Here is an 8777-nt window from a genome sequence, read left to right as displayed (position 1 = left end):
AAAATATAAGTTTTGCTTATTCCGTTATTTCACAATTCTGTTATTCCGTATTCTGCATTTTACAAACTTCTTTCAGAGCCAGAGCCACATGTGAGATTATTGTTGTGCTATGTGCTGCCTCTAGCCATGCTGGCAGGCTTGGAGGCAGACAAAAATCTGGTTTTGATAATTTTCGACTTTCTGTAAAGTTTTCTTGTTTTAAAAACTGGATTAGAAGTTGAATGCATTAACTGTAATGGATATGATATTATTTTCTATGATTGCTTTTAATAGCAACATTATGGTGTATGCCATTCATTTTCAGGGGTTACCCTAGACTACTTATCTACTGTGTGATATCTACATGCACAGTTCTATAAACACACAGTAGTAAAGCCATACATAAATCATTGATGACTACACAACAAACTTTTATAATGCAAACATAACACGACGGTAAATTCCATACCAGCATGGTCCAAACTTGGTCTTTTTGACAGTTCTCGCCCGTATCTACTCCATCCCTTATCTTTCTTTCCTGAAACATACCACTTAGTTAATGATGATAACAGAGATAATAATCTGCACAATAAACCTTATAATTACAAGTACATAATAAAATTTGGGGTTTTCAACTAGAGTAGGGACCATAGCACATCGATAAAAAGTACTGAAACAAGCTGGAGTAGTGCACAATATTAAATCACAGTAAAACAATAAGAAGTGTTATATCCCTACTGTGTATTTGTATCTTGAGCACAGTGAGGATATAATGCTTTTTATTCTTTTACTGTGATTTAATATCGTGCACTACTCCAGCTTGTTTCAGTACTTTTTATCGATGTGCTATGGTACCCACTCTAGTTGAAAATTCTAAATTCTTCTGTGTACTTGTCTGTTAACTTCTTTTGTAACTAATTATTATGACTGGTAAACCTACACATACTGATTTAAAAGGCACTGCGCATCCCAGCTATATCAATTATTGTCTGAAAAGTGAAGTATCCGTTACACTTTGTTGTCAGCTATGTTCAACCCTTTACACAGCATTACGAATCAACAACTGTTCGAAAAGCACCTCTGCAATCAAAATAGCCACTATGAAAAATACGGACGATTTCCATTTTGAAGGAAAGCCATATCACATACTACCGCCAAATCAACACTTTTCGCTGTCAGCAAAGATGAATGGGACACAAAAGAGGACACTTGTACTGTAAGTCGATGAAGAATGCATTGTATGTACTGCAGTATTCCAAAAGACACCTCTCGGGCCAAAGCAACGTTGAACAGTTAAAAAACCAAGTCCGTAGCCTTAACCGTTATCGAGTTGCGCTTGTCTGAAGGCATCAATCAGTCAGGCAGTCAGTAGAAATTCCGTTAAATAAATTTTAAAAAATATATGTAGCAACTTGTTAGAAGTATTTCGGGTTGATCTGAAAGCTTGTTTGGGCTTAGTTTTACCTAACCAATACTGCCTCACCATTGTCTGGGAAAATTGAGACTGATTTTGGGTGATGTTATTTTGTGGGCTATGCCTACTCCTTTGTGATCCCTACTATACAGTACAATAGTACTGTATAGTAGGGACTACAGTACTATTGTACTGTATGATTTAAAAAATATATGTAGCAACTTGTTGGAAGCATTTCGGGTTGATCTGAAAGCTTGTTTGGGCTTAGTTTTACCTAACCAATACTGCCTCACCATTGTCTGGGAAAATTGAGACTGATTTTGGGTGATGTTATTTTGTGGGCTATGCCTACTCCTTTGTGATCCCTACTATACAGTACAATAGTACTGTATAGTAGGGACTACAGTACTATTGTACTGTATGATTATTTCCACGAGTTTAGAAACAAATAGTAGTATGATTGGGTCACTGAATTTAATATGGAACCAATAAATTGTGCATTTCACTAATTTGAATGGACATTCTTTGGCTACACTTTCATTACCATGGGGTAATAAACTGAGAAGAAACTGTTCTTCAATACATAAGTAAATTTACTTGCCATCTTATTATTATTGAGATTTCCATCATTCAAATACCTGTGCAGTGTAGTTTGAAAGCCCATATATATGTATATGGAGTCCTATTATATTGTTCTACAGTTGTTCTGTTGCTAGTGTTCAGTGACTGAATGAGATTTTAAAGTCCTAAAGGTAACTATTCAATCAGCTAGTACTGTCACGTGCGCAGTAAGTAAATGCACAATGTCATACAACATGTAATACTAACCAACATCCTCATCATCATCATCACGTGGTCTCTTTTTTGGTTCTACAATTGGAAAGAATAGTATTAAAATCACAAAGAGATTACTTATTATATAATTTCTAGTGTTCAACCTTCAAATCCTTCTGCAAAGGCTTGGAATGGTTGATTCAACTGTACAACAAGTAACAATGTTGTGGGTTGACTTTTACACATTGCTGGTTAGTTTGGCTATAGATCTACGGTTACCACATCATCACGTCCAAATGATTCTGTATGCTGCAAGCGTGGGTAAAGCAGATGCTATTCTATTTTGAAACTGGGAATGAGTCAGCAATTTTCTAGAACTATGGGAGCTGTGCCCTACAGACCTCCAACCTGGTGCACCTTCCTTGCCAAACCCTGTATCTGTCCCCGTCCTCAATGACTAGAAATTGGTACCACTAAAACTATATAATACTACACAATCACAATTAACATTTGTGAACATGCTTTAAACCCACAATCAATGTTTAGGTACCTTTGTATAAAACTAATGTGTTAAATGTAGGTTTGTCTTTTCATGTGCACACCTGAGTGGTATTTATTACTTACACCATGGCCCCTCAGGATCAAATAAAACCTTTATGGCCATGGTATAAGTATTACATACAGTTACATTTACACATACACACTTGACGTACTTGAAGTGGTTAAGTCACTAGCAGTTGGTGTTGTGGTGGCCACTACACAAAAGTACAAGTTAATTTGTAGACAGTACAAGTACTGTTATGAAATCATAGGATTGCAATATTATTATACAAGGTGAGCATATAAAATTATATTTCCTTATTTACCTGATTTCTGTTTAGCTTTTTGTTGTTTCTTTTTGCCTATGGAAAGAACAATGTAGAAGTATAAAGCTATGCTACTTCTTAGGTACACACTGTTCAGTAGCAATAAGTTGATTTAATTCTATAGACATGTTTAATGAAGGGGTGTGGTCATAAAATACACATTTTGTGAAAATTACCAGCCATTTTTTGTAGGGCAAAATAAATGCATTGTCAATTGGAATTTATCAATCAAACAACAATAGAAACAGGTACGTAGTTTGAGGACTAAAATGATTAATAAGCTCAGGCATGGTAAAATACAGTAAGTTACCTCTCAGACTTTAAAGAAAGTTTTTAGGAGAAAATTTTAAAATTTACGTTCATAAACCAGCTGTACGGAAAAGATTCATTTCCAGCAAACTCTGAGTATTGGTAAAGTGCATATGACTACAAGGTTTGTATGTTAGGTAGTGATTACTTGATGCAGTATTACAGTGCTCAGAAACAGTTTGAAAAAATTTGCCCTACATTGATTTTTCCAATATTTAGCTCTACACAAATCCAGATTACATTGCACAAAAATGATGTAATATAGTGTCATGCCTTTTTGGTTAAACCCATCATAATTACCTGACTTTGGTGACTTTTTCTTCTTTTTTCCTAGAATGAAATAGAAAGAAACAGTATACAAACAAGTTGCAATCACATTTACATTGAGTACATAACTGATTTTAAAGGAACACTCCATCGGTATTGTTTACATCATGAAGCTGTTTAAGTTTATGATGCAAAATTACTTAGTTGAAATTACTTAGTTGATGACCTAAAATTATAAGTAGTGCTCAAATGTTTCTAAGACATACTTTAATATTGTACTTGTACAACTATGAAGGGATAGCGAGATACAGCTGCATGTAATAAATGCTACACAACAACTTGAGCCATATATTACAACTAGGTGGATGGTTGGGGAGTGACCATCATGGTTCACAAAGCACACAGTGATTGGTGCAGCTGGGAAAACATGTTAGGCAGGTAAGAACTATTGATGTACAAACCCAAAATCCTATCGTTTCTTGTCCACTTGCTGTAAAAGTGCATATAATTATGTTATGTAATTATTTCACAGGATGTGAATCAATGTGTGGTTGAATGGCTTCGATACCGATGGAGTGTCTCTTTAACAACAAAGTAATTACCTGACTTGGGTGTTGACTTCTTTTTCTTTCCTAGAATGAAACAGAAAGAAAGAGTATACAAACAAGTTGAAGTGTGTGGTGTACAGTACTTCTTATAGGTATATTGTGTGGATGTCGTGCTTTGACTGCTTTCTTACAGACATCCATTTTGGTTACCATTATTGTAACGTGTGTACACCTAATCATGCACATGCATTGATTTACACGTGATAAAATTATTCTAGAAGGTGAACATTACAAAAATCTTAAAATGCACATGTTCATGCACCGCATTAATTTTACATTGTGTACAAACTATGAAAACTGCTTTTTGAATATGTAGTTTAGTTATTTCTAAACTTTTTAATTCAATATTTCCACATGTTATGAATAAACTCATGCCCTAAACTATAGCAAAGTAAAATAAGTAGCTATCTCACTTGGTTTTCAGCCATGTATTGACCCGTGTAACTTATTCAACATGAGTGCTATCCCATGCAACTATCAAAGAAGTAACAACACGATGCCAAATGCTACCTACTTCTCAGTTCTTGATGCTAACTTAACATCTTACCTTAACAAAAAGTGCAAAGCTTTGCACATTTAACAGCCCATTTGGCTGTTATATGCATTTGGCTTGCAGCTACACAAGACATTTCCAAAAGGTGAGGACAGAAATATTCCAAGACATTCTTGTCTGGAGAAATTCCAGACTGATCAAAGGCTGCTAAAAAACTATAGAATGGTAGTAGCATCAGGAACATCAGCAAAGCTTTTCAGCATTAAAACGGTTGGCCAGCAGTGCTCCTGTACTTGCTTACTTTAACCCTAGCCACCCAGTCAAACTCTCAGTAGATGCAAGCTGCAAGGGTTTGAGTGCTGTTCTTTGGCAATATGATCAGCCAATTGCATATGCTTCAAGAGTCCTTACAGACACTCAACAATGCTAAGGGTTGCCGTCTGAATTTTCTCTTCTTTTCATGCTGAGGTGCTTGGGAGTGGAAAGAGTTCAAAGTGTTGTTTCCACTTTCTCCACGCATCAAGAAACATTGCTGCAATCTAAGTCTAATGAGTCTAGTGGTGTTAGTTTGTCCATGAGATAAGCAATGCTCAAAAGACTTCGAATACAGTTTATTATATCATGTGTGTGTTACATGAGCACGTGTGTGCATTATGTTACACAGTATATTAATGATGTCTCTGTTTCCATTGTTGACTAAATGGTATGTTTCAGGTGAAAATTCAACTGCAAAGAAACCAAATGCAAAGAACGGTATGGAATTTACTGTTGTGTTGTGTAGGAAATTTGGTTGTGCATTTAATAACATTTCTGTCCATTAGCATAACTTGCACTATATTTCTATAAAACTTTAATATACCAAAGAAGGAATGACCCAAAACTTTTATACCATAATATCAACATTGTTCTTTATGTGTAGCACGTTTAGGAGTGGAAAAGAGCAAGAGACATTGCATTCTCGTCAGGCATGGCTGCTCATATTCAAGACACAGTAGTAAACTGCCACATCTGTAGCACCTATCAATGAAACAATGCAAAGGAGACAATGATAGCACTGAACTTTCATGGTCACAAGTTGGTACCAACCTAGTTGAGATCAACAACCAAAAGTACCTGGTCATAGATGATTATTTCTCAGGCTTTATTGAGATCAACTTGCTCCACAACGGCACCACCAGTAAACAAATTGTCACATGCTGTAAATCACAGGTGCTAGACATGGAGTTCCAGACAGACTGAACAGTTCAGACGAGGCTATGGATTAGCCTGAGCTAGCACCAAACAACAAGTCCACAATATCCACAGTCTAGTAGCATATCAGAGAAAGCTGTAGCATATCAGAGATTACTGCTTACCAAACAAGCAACATTGCGATGGTGTGTTTGATCTACTTGGCTTGATATCACCAGTCACAATTTCTGCCAAACTATTCCTTCAGCAACTATATATATAGGGTAGGAGCACATTAGCTGGGACACCACATTGAATGACAATCTTCTTGCCAGGTGGAAAGTTATTTCAGATGTCATCACAAATGCTACTACGCTACCGTTTCCCTGCAAGTATGCTGCCTCACTATTGAGACTTCTCTTATCTACATGTGTTTGCTGATGCCAGCCTTAAAGCTTATGGAGCTGTGGCATACATCCAGCAGGACCAAGACTTACCTTCATTCATCATGTCGAAGTCAAGGGCTGCTCCACTTAAGCAACAACTTTGCCAAGGCTTGAGTTGAAGGCTGCTGTGCTTGCAGCTAAACTTAGCTCCTCTGTCAAGACATCCTTAAGCCTGGACTGTACTGTGCAGCTGTGGTCAGACAGTCAGATTGTCCTGCACTGGATAGCCAGTCTCAAGCCACTACGAGCATTCGTTACCAATAGAGTTGAAAAGATCCGCTCAATATCTACCTGCTGGAAGTACTGTCCCTCAGCAGACAACCCAGCTGATCTCTTGACTAGAGGCATTACTGCTGAGCAGCTCAGATCGTCAGATCTCTGGGTACATGGTCCAACATGGTTGCCTACACAGTCTGCCTGGCCAACCTGGGACCCTGCAGAAGTTCTGCTTACCTGTCTAGAATTAGAATGCATTGACCAGGTACACAGTGACCACACTAAAACCGACCATAATCCTCCAGCATCAGTGGCAAGGATTATCAACATCAACGATTACAGCAAACTAACCAAGCTGCTAGCGGTCACTGCATACACACTGCGGTTTGCCATCAATGCCAGACGCACATCCCCCATCACAACAGACACACATTTGTCACCAACAGAACTTGCAGTAGCTACAGTGAAGTGGATCCATGCTGTTCAACATGATTATTCCCAGCAGAAGTTCAGAACCTGCAGTCACAATCACAGAGGCTGCCATTAGTACGACAGTTGAGGTTGTTCTTGGACAAGGACATGCTACTTAGGTGCGGTGGGCAAATACACAATGCCCCGTTGTCTGAGTTGGCGAGGTTTCCATTCCTTCTGCCATCGAAGCACCACTTCACTAACTTGGGTGATACTACAAGCACACACACAACTACATCACAGTGGCGTCAACGCAACACTAACATTGCTATGCCAATGCTACTGGATACCCTCAGGCAGACAACGAGTGCGATCACTCATCAGCAAGTGTGTCATCTGCAAGAGAGTTGCAGGTAAACCTTATGCTGCTCCAGACCCACCTCCACTAGTCAAGGATCAGGTGAATGCCACACACCCCTTTGAAGTTACTGGTGTGGATTCTACAGGGGCCATGTATATCTGTAGTGGCACTGGAGAGCATAAGGTTTACATTTGCCTCTTCACCTGTGCGGTATCCAGAGCATACATTTAGAACTTGTTGTTGATCTAACCCTGCAGTGTTTTTTACAGGCATTTCACAGATTCACCAGCCGGAGATCAACCCCACGACTGATGCTGTCAGATAACGCAGCCACCTATCAAGCAGCGGCGGAGGAGCTACAGAAGTTATTCACATCTGCAGCACTGACAGAAGACTTAGCCAGACGAGGTGTTGAGTGGCGCTTTATTCCCAAAAGGGCCCCATGGTTTGGAGGATTTTGGGAACAGCTCATCGGACTCACCAAGTCGACACTGAAGAAGGTACTAGGCCGAACGTACACCACCTTGGAGAGCCTCCAAACCATGACAACTGAAATGGAAGCGGTACTCAATAACCGGCCACTCACATACAGTAGGTGACTTTAAAAAGTTTACATTTGGTTTTGTAAAGACCATTGTAATGTAATAGTTTTACAATGACCTTTGTAATGGTAAAAACCAAACATATCGTAATTACTATCATGTTTACAATATGTTTACATGTTTAAAACAAAACAAGTCTAGTTGCCAGTTGCATGCACAACCACACACAGAGGGGCAAGAACAAATTAAATGTGTAACTACCAGCTGGCAACAAGCTTGATAACAGCAAGGGCAGTAAAATTTGTAACTTAGTAGCTGTCATGTAGCAGTCAATTAACAAAACAATACCTGTACAACATACAACACAACACAAGCAATCATAATTACTATTGTAATTACTAAGGCAATCGTAAAAACCAATGGTAATTACTAATAGTATTACCAATAGTATTACAATAGTTCTTTTTGAACCAAATGTAAACTTTTTAAAGTCCCCTACTGTATGTATCATCAGATGCCAATGATATTGGACATATTACCCCAGCTCATCTGCTGCATGGTGGACCAATAGTTACCTTGCCACACCACAAAGTCCAAGATGATGAACTGGATGACCCGACATATGGTGAGACCACAGACTTGAGGAGAAGTGTGAAAGCCCAGGCTTTACTACTCTCACATTTTTGGAATAGATGGAAGACAGAGTACCTCACTGTGCTACCTGAGTTTCATCGAACAACAGGCTCCAACATGCAGAAGGTGAAGGTGGGAGATGTCATATTGATTTATGACGATACCCCCAGGATACAATGGAAGTTGGCCATAGATCAATAAGGGAGAAGACGGACTCATCCGCTCGGCCAATGTGAAAACATCCACTGGGAAGACCAATCGGCCAATCACCAAACTATACCCTTTGTA

Source organism: Dysidea avara, chromosome 6 (assembly GCF_963678975.1).
Source record: "Dysidea avara chromosome 6, odDysAvar1.4, whole genome shotgun sequence".
Taxonomy (NCBI): domain Eukaryota; kingdom Metazoa; phylum Porifera; class Demospongiae; order Dictyoceratida; family Dysideidae; genus Dysidea; species Dysidea avara.
Note: the sequence above shows the minus strand (reverse complement) of the source record.